Raw genomic sequence first — 14,677 nt, forward strand, 5'->3', positions numbered from 1 at the left:
GGAGCACTTGGAAAAGCACATTTGGGTTTCCTGATTCAAACCAGGAGCCCTCAATACTGTAAACGCTCACAATTTTATATTGATCTTATTTTGCTATTGGAGCAAAACAGTTGCATTTTCTGCTCTGCATCACTTAATTCACCGAAAGGCAACCAAGACTTCTTGACTCTTTCACTATCTGTTAAGGAAAATGCCGTAACTAAACCACATCATGCTTGGGAAGAAAGCAAAGAAGCTCACAGTCTCCCCCTACCTTCCTGAAACCTACCTAGCCTTGTCCCATAACGCTTTATGGAGAATGAAACTCTTCCCCAGCCCCTGTCCAGCCACCACTTGTTACGTGGATTTCCAGCTGTTTTTAAAAGATGTGCAAGAATGGGTACTGAGAAACCGCACACCCCACATGACCAGCATCCTAACAAGAAAAGCATGTATTACATGGAAGAAAAATGGGAGACAAAGAATTCAGAGTGGATGTGAAAGAAGGTGGAAATAGGATATAGCCTACTTTAAAGTGAATGCTGAGCAGCAGTAATAATACTTATCTTATGGCAAGTAATATTCCTTTGGGGGATTTCTTTCCCTGCTGCTTTGCTTCTAATGAACAATAAGCCTGATGTTTATATGCGTATGCAGTACTTTGAAGACATACTAGGCTAAGATTAAACCTATCTTTAAGAGCACTCTTTATGTTTATGGTCCTCCAAACTGCTGTAAGCCTGCAAGAAAAGGCCAAACCTTCTGATGCTTTGATACAATCAGTCTTCAGTTAATTATTCCATTGCTTAAATATTGATAAACAGTAATAAACCACCAACAGCCACAGAGCTGGGGAGGGGGGTCGTAAAGCACTGTTTTGGGGTGGATTCCTGGTGAGACCGCATCTGGAATATTGTGTCCAGTTCTGGGCCCCTCAGTTCAAGAAGGACAGGGACCTGCTGGAGAGAGTCCAGCGCAGGGCAACTAAGATGATTAAGGGAGTGGAGCATCTCCCTTATGAGGAAAGGCTGAGGGAGCTGGGTCTCTATAGTTTGGAGAAGAGGAGACTGCGGGGGGACCTTATTAGTGTATATAAATATATAAAGGGGGAGTGTCACGAGGATGGAGCCAGGCTCTTCTCAATGGCAAACAATGATAGGACAAGGGGTAATGGGTACAAACTGGAACACAAGAGGTTCCACTTAAACTTGAGAAGAAACTTCTTCTCAGTGAGGGTGACAGAACACTGGAACAGGCTGCCCAGGGGGGTTGTGGAGTCTCCTTCTCTGGAGACATTCAAAACCTGCCTGGACACATTCCTGTGTAACCTTATCTAGGTGTTCCTGCTCTGGCAGGGGGATTGGACTAGATGATCTTTTGAGGTCCCTTCCAATCTCTAACATACTGTGATACTGTGATACTGTGATTCTTGGTTTTGAGGTGAGAGGGAGGACAAAAGGGCTTGAGGCAGCTTCAAAACAGCAAGAGGCAGTGATGCCTTGAGCATGGCACCACCAAGCAGTGGCTCAGCACCGCTACCCAAACCTGTCCCGACCTGCCAGCACTGCCGCCTTGATGCTGTGACGGTGGCTGGATGAGGGCAGCCAGAAGATAGGGTCCTTGCTGTATCAGCATAGGTCTTCCCCCTCCTCCTAACAGTTGCTCAGTGTGTCTTGGCAACAGCTAAAATTATTATATTACACATGACTTACAGATTTTTATTTTTAAGTTCGACTAAAAATAAAATCGCCGAGCTCACATTTGCGCAGTCATCCTTGGCTAACTTTAGCTCACTGTAGCCCTGGCTGCCATGGGCAGTTGGCTTTGGCAGGTAAGTCAACAACTCCTGGCTGAAGCGGCTGTCTGGGGACGCTGTGGGGGGATGCCCTCAACGCAGGGCACTTGTCCTGCTCCCCTTGCCACGGCCTCAGACCGTCCTTCGATCTCATGTGGAGAGGAACATGAGCTGCAAAACCAGAGTTTAAATACACTCCCATGGGGAAAAGTGGGGAGCAGAAGCCTGGCCTCTCAGCCTGAAAACAGAGCAGGGAGCTTGTACATAGGGCCAAATAGGGACAGTCTCTTTTGCTGCCACAGATAAACAGGCTCTCTAAAACTAGTCGTTCCAAAAGCCTAAGGCATCTGGGTTCAGCTTCTCTGCATTGTAAGTACTACTATGAAGCTCTGTGAATCATAGGACGGTTTGGGTTGGAAAGGACCTAAAAGATCACCTAGTTCTACCCCCTATGCCATGGGCAGGGACACCTTCCACTAGGTCAGGTTGAAAGCTGCTGAAGTTTCACTCTGCAGGAGCTGAAGCAAAGGTTTTGTTCTGCTAAACAGCATCAAACCACTGAGTTTTGAGTAGCCTCCAAGTCAAAGCTAACATACTTAAAAAACTTAAAATATTTAATATTTTGGGTTTGGGGTTTTTCTTTTGGTGTGAATCTTTCATATGGCTGATTTCATCATCTCCAGTAGCAAAAGGGCTGCCCAAAATCTTCGGGAGTGCACAGAGGGAATGAGCAAGCTTAATGGAGACAAGGGATAAGATAGCCACAGAGTGATGTAGACTGCCCCACTTTTCCAACCCCAAGTACTTGACGGTGAGGCTCTGAACTCTAACAGATACAGGACTGTATTTGCAAAAATGCAAATGTGCAGCATAAAACAGCCTACTTCTACTTCAAGACTTAAAAGTAAAGTGGTACGCTTTCAGCATAATTCAAGTTCCAGCAACAGCAAAGATAAGACAGGACTGATTTTGCTCAGGGAGACGACCCAAAACAGAGTGTCTCAAAAACAAGAGGTGCAAGACCTGGTTAAACTCTTCTTTGCTGGCCTAGAAATATAAACGCCTGCCTTCTGCTGTGTGCTGCAGAGTTTGTTATTTGTACGCTTCTCGATTTTGGATCAGGGTCATTTTTCTGACTGTCAAGATTTCCTTTCTCTTTAACTTCAGAGCTGCCAATCACAAGCAGCAAACACCAGGTAATTGTTATGCTCCTGCTTTGTATGTGTGTGTGTGTGTGTCACAGTGTGTGCGTGCATGCACGAGTGTGTAATTATGGCTGGGAAGGTAAAGAGGACAAAGAGATCAGGGACAGCAGCTGGACTTTGGTATCTCTGGCAGCGAGTACACATGGAACATTGCTAAAGTGTCTGGACAGCCAGTGTCCGCTGGCAGCCTGCCCACACTCAAATTCCTGGAAAGGCTTAAGGCAGAAAAATAATCACTTGGAGGAGTCACCATCTGGGCCTGCTCTGGTCCCACAGGGATTGCCCACTGGAGTTCAGGATGTGCATTTTTCATGCGAAAGTCCAATGTCTCTCTGTAAGGCACTTTAAACCTCACTATGTCTCCCAAACCAGTATTTTTCTATTTATTTCATCTAATAAATTCAAAACTCATGAGAGGATACTGGCTTACAGCTTGAGGCGCTGACCTCTTTTCTTTATCCAGGGTTCACTGCAGCAAAGGTAAAACCAGCAACACAAGCCTCCAAAACACACCGTGATCATACACTGCGTCCCACCATCCAGGATTGAGTCTTGGGAGGCAGAGAAGTTGGCGCCAGACTCACCAACCACAGCAGCACATGACTATGCAAATGGTGGGACTTTCACTGACTTCAGAAATGAGGCACTTTCTGCAGTCCTGTGATGCAGCTGATGCCATTTTAAGGTTTCTAAAACATCTTCAAAAATCTGGCCCCTCATCCTTTCTGGTCCCTGACCTTTCTGCAGTTGATAACAAGCTCACACCAACGTGTGACAACCAGGAGCACGAGCTGGGACCACCGGCTTGTTTGCCATATTGCAGGGAGATGACACATGGGGGGCAGCCGTCAGCCTTCAGGAATATTCAGGCCAAACCAGTCATTTATTGTCAAAAGTCTCCTTTGATCCTAAATCCTAGTAACACCCACATTATTAGGACTTTTCAAATTTCACCTTCCAGCTCCAGGTATGACCAGTAAATTCTCACATTTATCCCTGCAATAAAAAAAGCTGGGTCTTGCCTCTGTCACACATCATTGCCCTGCCTGGCAAACAGACATCAACGCAATATTCAAAGAATACACAAAAAAAATAATCCTTTGAATTGAGCCTGACACAGGGCTCTTTATATCTGGGATGTTGCTGGGCAGAAGCAGCAGTAAAGTCTAATGCTCCCGCCTCAAATTGCCCGCCCATCCTATCATGATAGGATGAGTGAGTAATTTTGGCAGTGCTGGAAATCAGTGGGAAGGGAGGGCACTTCATCCCACCTCTCGCCTCCCCTCCAAGGAGGCTGGCATCTTGCAGGATCAGATTCAGAGAGATTAAAAGAGACACATTGCAGAGGGCTCCACAGCTGCATTCTGGCTCTCAAATCTGTATGCCAGCTTTCCTCCCCTCTCTACACCCTGCCCGCTGCCAGCTACATATTCATAGTTGTAACTGCTACGGATTGCATTAGCCTTGCCATGTGCAGCTCAGCGCACGCCAACAATAGCTATAGGAGTTTATTGTCCAATCCGACCAATTTCACAGCTCTCTGGCAGATTTCCCAGAAGGGCCAACTGCAGAGATCCATTAATAAGAAACATGAAAACCTCTAATAAAATTTGAAATTCTCCTCCCAAACCAAAAGGATCTTTGATCAACACTGCATCTGCAAGACAGATTGTCCACTGCAGCATTAGCTCATATTATACTTCTGGGAATCAGCCACAGCAAATTGCTACAGGTTTCTGCAGAGCGAGCAGCTATTCTGCACATCCCTCCTCTCCCCAGTCAGATCAGACAGCCTCCACGCAGTATAAAAAGCATATGATACAAGCAAACCTCAGCAAGCACATCACCAATGTGAGATGCCCAATGTCTCGACATTCCCATGAAATTTTATGATGCAAGTAAATAGATACCAGAGTTGAGAAAGGAAGATTTAATAGGAAAATCCAGTGTAAGATACATTTGCAAAAGGATGGACAGATGATGGACAGCGATTCACCCAATGACATTCATGAATGCAGGCAATACAAACTGATTATTAGAAAGCTACTCCAGTGGTTATCCATCCATTTCTGCTACTTAGCTCCTGAATTTTGAGGATAAGAGATCTGCATGTTCTAAACAAGGCCCAAGTCTCCTGTAGTCCTGTTTTACTACAGTTACACTGTGGTTGGGTACATAGTTATTTTGTGTGGTAGGTGCTGGTGAGCTGCACAAGAATATTGTGCTAGCTTTAGCTTCAGTTTTAGCCAAGCTAACTGCTGAATGAAGAGTTGGAATTGACTTCCAGAAGTTTGCAGGTGTCTTCCATCAGTTCACCTGGGTGCCATCACCTGGTTCTGCAATAGGACAGATGCCCAAGTTTTAAGCACCTGCAAAAGCCATGCCATGCTCCGGATGCACAGCATACCTTTCTGTGCACATGTATAGTGATGCAGCCACACATAAGCCTGGAGGACTGTGAGTAATGGGTGATCAGAGTAGATTCACAGCTGCCTACTCATTTATCCCATGGGGTTTTTTTAAAAACAAACCGCAACTTGTTAGCAAAGGTGATCCCTCCTCTTCCAGCATGCTTTGCAGAGAGGTGGTACCACAGAGCACTGCACAAGATGCCAGGCATGCAGGCTGGAAGCAAGGAAGCATTTGCTCCAAGAGCCACAAGCCGACCCCGTGGCAGGGCTGCTTGTCAGGGGGCTGGGTGCATCAACTGTCCTGCTGCCCTCTCAGCCCACCCAGTGGGCAGCATCCTTGCCCACTGGCACAGAGATCCTCTGCCTTGCAGTGCCAAACCCAGGTGCTCAAATACCACAGGCCCCCAAAACACAAGATATGGGTTTACAAATAGATGATTTCTTAAAATGATAATGGCAGAGGTTGTTTGCTTTTTTATTATTTTTGCTTTTAACTTGCCCTTGTGCTGTGTGAGGCTGTTCAGACTCTAAGCTTCTAGCTTTTCCCTGCAACCCACAAGACCAGAAACTTACTATTTTAGCTGAAAGTGGAATTTCCGATCTCATCATTTGACACCAGGCGTCAGATATCTAGAGACTAGTGATAAAAATACAAGAGCTGACAGTGCTGATTACAGTGAAATTTCTTTGAGGGTAAAGTGCTGGACTTGAGAGCCCTCTGCCCCTATGGAGGAAGAGGGAGAAAGATCTATCTGCTAAGTAAGGGTCTGAGCCCTGGGGCAAAGCCATGTGAGTGCACATAACTCAATGCACAGCTTTCTGTCTCAGCTGCACAGCAGAAAGTGCACTCAGCTGACCCTAGAGAAGCACCTCCATCTGCAGCCACAAAGAAAAGATCTGGGGCTGCTTGAGCCTGGGGTTTCAGCTCAGGCTGACTGCGAGCTGCATGGCCTTGCAAGCAGAACTGACCCAGGTGTGACACTGGAGCACGCTACAACAGCACAACATTTTATCACCACACTGCCCTGAAGCCTTTAAAACCTGACAGAGGTCTGCCAAACCTCTCCAAAGCCCTGCTCCTGAAGCCTTGGAGGTGGCTGTGCCAGATCATGAGGACCACCAACCCAAGATGCTCAGGAAGGCACCATCCTCCTTCACATACCCCAGTGCCTTTGGTGGCAGCATGGAATTCATGTTGCAAACACACATATTTTAAAGCACTCCTTCACCCTCACCTACACCTGGATGGAAAGGAGGATCCCACCTATGCTGCTCCACAAGTGGCCAGATGCAGCATCTGACCTTTTATCTCCCACGCTGCACTGACTGCCGCCAGCACAGGATGGCAGCTTTACTGGACCCCTTTGTCTGTCAATGCACAGTGACATCCTTTACTCTTACACCCATCCCCTAGAAGTGCTTCTGCAGTTAAATGAGTGAATAGAGCTCGTTTATAAACAAGTATAATACTGAAATTACTTTGTTGATGTTTTTCATTTATATAAAATGTGCCCAGCTACAATGGGAGCTGCCTACACCTTTTTCCATTGAAAATTTCACGAGTGACTATAAACGTAGCGACACCCACTCGCCGCTCATTTTAACTTGTGACAGAAACTGTCATGCCTGTATGAACACATTTGCACCACAGATATGTCACACAGGTCTCCTTCCATGTGTCTGGAAATGCTAACGTTCTCTCTTTCTTCGCAAAGCAAATTAGAGAGACGCCTGGCTTCACTGCCAGGAGACATGAATAAGACCCCCACGAAAAACTACAGAAACTGGGGGTGTTTCACCCCTTTGAAGATGCAGCCAGCAACACCAGCAACCAGCAGCCAACTTGGAGAAGCCATTTTACAGATAAGCACAGGTGCTCATGGGGAGGAATGTACCTTCAAGCCTGGCTGATAAGGGGACGGTGTGAGAGCACAGCTTTAGGAGCAGATTCAGAAAGGTCAGCTGCATGCTCAGTGCCTTTCCTTGGAAGTTCTCCCTGCAGACTGCTTCTCTGGTAGATTCCACGTGCTAGCAAATTAGACTATAATTAGTCCATCTGTAAAGTGTGAAACTTGAACTGACATTAAATTCCCTCAAAATGGATTCCAACACCTTGCCTTTTCTCAGGCTTCATTCAGCAAAGCTTTAACTTAAAGAGATTTTACATGAGCCCTTGCTCATAGCCCCAGCACACACTCCATGCCCTCCCGAATCAGGATCAGTGACCATTACCACTGACAAGACGAGAATGCCAGCAGCTCACCCTGGCCTTGAGGCATGCAGCACGTTCCCTCAGTGCTGCAGAAGGCTGAGTTCAACACTTTTCCCTCCCCCTAAACCACCCCTTCAGTCTTTCTCTAATTCATTTTTTACTTCTTCATTCAGGGTCAGCTATGGCTGGGTGTGCCCTGCAGCACTGCCCACACATCCTGCGTAGACCCTCAAATCAGCTGTCTCAACACAGGCAACAGCTCAGGGGTCAGTGCCTGTATTAATGTACGTGGACAAAAAAAAACGTAGACCAACTCTTCTGCACCCCCTCTCCCCATAAAATGCCTGTCCTGGCTCTGCAGCCCACAAAACCAAATGACAAGTTAGTCTTCCTGACTCAACATTGTAGGGAGCCTCTCTCCTGCTTCCCAGGGAGAGTGGCAGGCAGATAAAACAGGCACAGAGGTCAAATTCATCACCAGTGTCACCTGACTGAAGCCAGCACGGCCAGGGTGAGATTGCCCCGGCTGTTCTATATGACCAGGCAACACAGAAAACTATTAAAAGAAAATGAATTAATACAAGTTTATAACAACATAGCAGGCTCCGCAGTCACAGGCTCCAGTTGCAATTAAAAAACCCACCAGTTCCAACTGAAGATGCAAATCATCAGCATTGCTTTCAAGCAGGGAACGTTGACAAATGAAGGCGTTGTGTTAACAGGCAGTGCCAGTACTCTTAATTTAAGTATGTGAGAAACAAAGGTATGTACCATCCAGGACTGCCAGAAAGAACTTGCTTTAAACAGGAATCAAAAAGAACTGGAAGGGTTTAAAAATTACTTTTCTTACAAAAAAAGAGATAGAAGAAAACCTTTTGCTCACTTTCTTCCAGCCAACTGAAGAAGGAACGAGAAAACGAGAATCACACAGCTCCCATAAAGGTTATTTATATAGGAGTTTTAAACTCTGGAACTAAAAGCATTCCTCCACTGCACATGGGGGTACAGAGAATCGCAGCTTGGAAATCCGACTGGACCTTTTGTAAAAGCCACTGAGGCACAAACATGCTTTCTCATCGCTGCAATCACTTCTGTGAAAGCATCTTACCCATCTGCCACTGGAAATCCGCGGCGCAGAGACAAGTGACTCCCCGACACCAGTGAAATGGACAAAAGGATGACTAGCTACCTGCAGCTGGTTTCAATCGAAAAGCCGAGTAATTATTGCAGCCCTCTCCTGTGGCTCATATGGAGCGCAGCATGGAGCTGTAAAGCGTTATGCAAGTCTAACGTGCTGCCAGATCTCCTAGAGCAGGCAGCAGCCAAGTCGCTCCCTCCCACCATTGGCTCAGCTTCATTAACTTAATCAGGTATTCATTCATTCATTCACTTACTCATTCAAAAAAAAAAACCAACAAAAACCCTAAAAAATTACACTAAACCTGGCAAATAGCCAGTGCCATGCATGCAAAGAGCATGCTCGCATCAGCCACTGGGGCTGGAAGGGAAAGGGCAATCTCACAGCCCTCAAGCTTTGAGAGGGGCATTGGCTTAGCACACAGCCCTGGGCACACACACACCTTTGCCACAGCCTCCCCAAAAGCATGGAGGGAGCTGCGGTGGGGGCAGACACCGGTGGTGGAGACCACAGAATCGAGAGCAGCCCTCTGCCAGCACAGCCAGCAAGCAACACAGTTGAGTACTTCCCCAGAGCAACGGACTGATTAGTTAATTTGACTGTTTAGGGGGAAAAAAATGGAATTTCGGCAGGATCAACTCAATTCATTTTCATGGAATCAGAGAATCATGGAACAGTTTGGGTTGGAAGGGACCTTCAAAGGTAATCTAGTCCAACCCCTGTGCAATGAGCTGCAACATCTTCAACTAGATCAGGTTGCCCAGAACCATATCCAGCCTGGCCTTGAATGTCTCAAGGGATAGCACGTCCACCACCTCTCTGGGTAACCTGTTCCAGTGTTTTACCACCCTCACTGTAAAAAATATTTTCCTCATGTCCAGCCTGAATCTCCCTTCTTTTAGTTTAAAACCATCACCCCTCATCCTATTGCAACAGGCCCTGATAAAAAGTCCCTCCCCATCTTTCTTATAGGCCCCTTTTAAGTACTGAAAGGTGGCAGCCCAAACACTCTCAGCCTATCCTCATAGGAGAGGTGCTCCATTCCTCTGATCACTACTATGACCCTCCTCTGGACCCTCTCCAATAGGTCTATGTCTCTACTATACTAAGGACTACAGAGGTGGATGCAGTCCTTCAGGTGGAGTCTCACCAGAGCAGAGTAGAGGGGCGGAATCAATATTGCTGCAAGGTTGCTACCCTTCCTTTTGCACATACCACGTATGTGGCACAGTTCCCTCCAGACTGAAGGGAACAATGCAGAATGGAGAGAAAAGGATGGGGGAATTAAATAGAAAAAAGAGGGGAACCATCACACAACCAATGTTAAGAGCAATTGGTAATGGAAATCTCTGTTTGACCCCCATATCTGTGAACATAAGACTTCCTACAGGCTTGTAGCATTCAAGCATGAAATAAAGTCCCTTTCCTTGCACAGCTCTAGCGCTTGTTTTTCTTAGTCTTTACATGTAAGTTTGCAAAGAACATTATTACTTCCCTCTAGCTGTCATCAGAATGACTTTCACTGCATTTTTTTCCAGCAAGCTACAAGAAAGCTGCTTTATTGACTACTCCAAAAAGCAGGCCTTGAGAGTCAGCTCTGACTTTAAAGAGTTTCATGCAGTGAACCAGGGTGGGCATTAAGGAAAGGGGAGAGGTGTTACATTTCCCACAGCGGAAGCTGAGCAACAGTGTGAAAACAGTCAGCATCTCTTCCCCTTATCTCATTCTGCCCTGTGCGAAAAAGTACCAGATGGCAGGTTACTCTGAGCAAGTCCAAAAGAGTAACAAGGAAATACAAAGCACTGAGACTATTGTAAAATACTATGGTTTATGGTTAGACAATGAAAATGATACACCCTGGTGAAAATCCTCAGCCACAGACCTGGCTGACATGCCCACAATTAGATGCCACAACCCTCCACCTTCTGGTACCATGGAGAGCACGTATCTTCCCTGTAGGAAATTCAACTGCCTCTTCTCTATCTAGCCTCCAAGTTGGTATTTTTCTTCAGGCAAAAAAATAAATCCAGGTCTTCTATGATCACTGTCCCAAACCAGGATACAAACAGCAAATCAAAGACTTTCAAAAAGGGTTATTAATGTAAGGCCAACATTTAGGTAAAGGTCTGCAGTTCATATGCGCTTTGCAAAAGCACATAAAAGACCCCAAACCAACACCCGTAACTCTCACCATGCAACAGAAGCCCATGTTTAATTCCTGTGCCTTGTCTTGAATTTTTCTGTAGGTGGACATACTGAAGAGCACTTAAGTACATAAGTATCTAAACAAACACACAGCTTCTGAGGAATCAGCTGTCAACACAGGTAAGGGCCTGTAAAGGCCACAAGTGAACATAGTTACCTATTGTAGCTCATCAGTGAATGAACAGTGAAGTATGGCTGAACATTGCTTCTTTGACTGCCCCATGACAGCGCATAGGATTTGCTGACTAGGAAAAAAAACCTTCTCCAGATGCTTTTATTGCATTAAAATAATTTTAAAAGCGCATGAGACGAAAATGTGTCTGAAGCAACATGTTTCTTAGTCCTTGGCCTACTGCACTCCAAAGTATGTAGGACATCAGCCAAGCAGCCTTGAAGCACTCTGCACTCAAGTCAGCCTCCTTGAACCAGAAGTTCAACCTCAAGCTAAAGGCCTTCAAATTATCCAAGCACTTAAACATTGTGTTTCTTTCATTATCATTGTCTCCATCACTAACCCTTCTCTAAATGGGGTCCAAAGCTTGGAGGTTCCTCTTTTTCGCTCCACCTCCTTTCCTGACACAGTTATTTCAATTCAACACACAATGTTAGTCCCTCTTCCTGTGCCCATGCCTAGCTTCCCCTCTCCTGCTTGGACAGCTGCTCAAGCATTCTCTGCAGTAGCACCATTCTTTCCCAGCATCAGGGCAACGAACCTCCATGAGATTCCACCTTCTGACCCCCTCCTCCACACACGGGAGCCCCCAGCAAGGTGTGATTTCTGACACCAGAAATTACGCTATCAGAAGGAGGACAGGAACATAAGGGAGCAGGAGAAGAAAACCAGCCCAGAAACACTATGAGTATTTTATTCCAAACAATTTGAACTTGGGCAAAGGTTCTACTTTGGTCTAGATAAATAGAGCAATTCTTGTTCTTTATATGAATCATTTCACTTCCCCCTCCGAAAGTCATTAGAAGAACATGGGGTTTCATGATTCAAGGTAGGAGAATGAGAGGGCAGTATTCCAGCACTGTGAAATGAGGCTAACCACACCACCAGCTCAGAGTTCACTTCTCACAAGTGTCAAGTATATTTTCCCTTCTGTATCTCTGCAAGCCCCAGTTCTGTCTGTTGTCGTCACTCATGGGATTTACCTAATCCCTAAACGGCATGAAAAAAATCATCTTATCTTTCTTGCTGGAGAAACAGAACCACGTCTCAAGCACACACTGAAAAATTCAAATTGTATGTATCATTTATTGTAGCTCCATTCATCCACCCAGTGTTGACAGTATAAATACAAATGATGCCCATAACAAAATGCTGAACTGCGGTCCAATGTATTAGAGGTATTTCTTAAAAGATTTCCACTCGCTTTTGCTGCTTCTTTGCTCATATTCCTTACACTTCAGCATATTCAAGCAGTTGCCTATTTATACAAACACAGCCTGAAACAGGTTGATTCCCTTTTTCATCAAAGCTGATGAATACTTCAGCTGTATCCCCTGGTCTGAACTAGAAAGTGGGGCAGAGGCAATCAAAAGCTAGTAGTTCATTTAAATTCTATTATCTCATGATTCAGCTATAAAGAGGGACTTCACAACTTTTTAAGCACAGAAACTCACCTTTACGGAGTATTATTTTTAACACTGGTGGACTGCAATGTTGACCTTTGAAATTCATTATATCACATTATACACGGCAGGTACAACTTGCTGTACAGCTCCTTTCATACACAAATACATGACAGTGTGGTTCTATGTTTTATTGGCACTTCTTGGATCTACACCAGCAAATCTGATTGATGACTGTGCATCCTCTACTACCAAAGCTCTCTTACCAGCTAGGGCAGCTTTTTGCACAGCACCCAGTGAAACTGTGTTAGTCCTTTTGTGGCAACAGACATGTTGGATTGCAGTTTGCCAATGCATTTCAGTTGGTTCTACCAGCAGGGCTACCTACTGGTACTACCAGACTGGAGCTAAGGCAAGACCTAGTGTGAAAGCTTGTTCTCTAACCAACAATACCTCGCTAATGACAGGATTTCAGTTTCCATGTCAGCTAAGGACCTTTCAGAAGCACTGTAACAGAATTATTAAGGGAAAGGGATTCAGCCTGGGATGTGAGTCCTCTTCAAACCAGCGTTTAAGTGCTGGTAACCCAGAGAAGAAAATTGTTAAAATAAGCTCATATGCTCCCACTGCAAAGCAGAACACAACAGGGAGGCTTTCTTGGAAGAAGAAAGCTCATGGGGGAGTCCCTTGCAAAGACTGCCTAATCCCACCAAGACATCTGCTCTAACCAGGACAAATGGGGAACACCTACAGTCAGTCAAGTCTACTCGTGGAGGCACCCTGTATCTCTCTAATTTGTGAACTTCGGAAGCGATAGTTGTGTGATAGGCGTGATGCATCCCACCACTCCACAGCTTCCCCTGTGGCCATGGTGACATTACTCACCATTGCCATTCTTACGGCAAAAAGGAAAGGGATTTTTTTTCCTGGTTTTATTTACACTCTTTTCAGTCCTGCAGTGACTGATTCTCCAGCATCTGATCTGTTTACCACACTTTCTCTCTCTCTCTGCCTACTCTGACTTTTTTCTTCTGAATGCATAAAGACTTTACATCTGTTAATCTAGTCTGTTTTCTTTTTCATTTTTGGTTATTGACTTGTAGACTCCTTATGGTAGATATGGAATATAATGAATTTTTTTGTTGCAAAATACTACATTTTCTTAGAAATGTGAAGTAACTACTGCAATGGATGATACGTAATCTCTTTCATACCACAGATGTTAGAAAAATATGGAATAACCATGAGATCATACAACCAGGGTGACTAAACCAACAACATCATCGGCCACAACTTACTCAGCTCTCGAGAAGGAAAAACCTTGACAACACTCTGCTGAAGGCTAGTGAAACTGAAACAGAAATAAGGTACACAGTTATTGTTGCCCTTGGGATAAAATTAAGTAAGAACTAATTAATGGTTTCTAATAGAAGTGGCACGATTTTTTCAAGGAAAATCTACATTAGGAAACGCTTATTTTCAAACCTAAATCTGTTGGAGAAAAAAAATGTTTGAATACATTTACAGTTGGGGAAAACTACTGGAATGTCTTTGTCAGTTTTTTCCCAGTAATATTAAAAAGAAAAAATCTATTCTCTGGGACCAAACTGAAGGTTTATTTTACACATTTAATGAAGGTCTAATTAAAAATGCTGTAACTGCAGGAGAAATTTGGTTTGAAACTATCTTCTAGCTAGAATACAGAGCTATAGGCTTTGCTGTAGTTTCGTAAAACATTTTTAACTATTACCTGATTTCACTGTATCTCAGCTTTTCAAGTTTTCCTCCCATTACAGCATGAGATATTTCTGTGAGATCCTGGAAATTCTCATGTGCAGAAATATAATTTCCTCCTAGCTCTGATTTCTAATTAGATTTAAATCTTTCCTAGCTGGGGCAAGACCTACCCAAGCATTCTGAAACACTGCCAAGTTGATTACCCATATATATGAAAATTCACATCCCTGCTCTTGCCTGGCAAGAACCATGAGCTGCACTGGAAAAAATGTCTTTCTTCTGTGATGGCATCATTCAACTTACCCCCCAAGGGTTCAATTCTGCCTGCAAAATCTTCCCTTTTGGCTCAGATTGCTGCTGAAACAGCACTGCATCTTCTCTGATGTACAGCCAGGTTTAGATGACAGCTACCTCACTGGT

General features: G+C 44.8%; 1 protein-coding gene across 8 annotated transcripts in view; it reads right to left on the reverse strand.

Annotated features, from left to right (window-relative positions):
* The window catches only part of ATXN1 (ataxin 1), a 228,320-nt gene that overhangs the window by 18,523 nt on the left and 195,120 nt on the right, over window positions 1-14,677 (reverse strand). The gene's annotated exons all lie outside the window — the stretch shown is intronic.

This window comes from Psittacula echo (genome assembly GCF_963264785.1).
Source record: "Psittacula echo genome assembly, chromosome: 2".
Lineage (NCBI taxonomy): Eukaryota > Metazoa > Chordata > Aves > Psittaciformes > Psittacidae > Psittacula > Psittacula echo.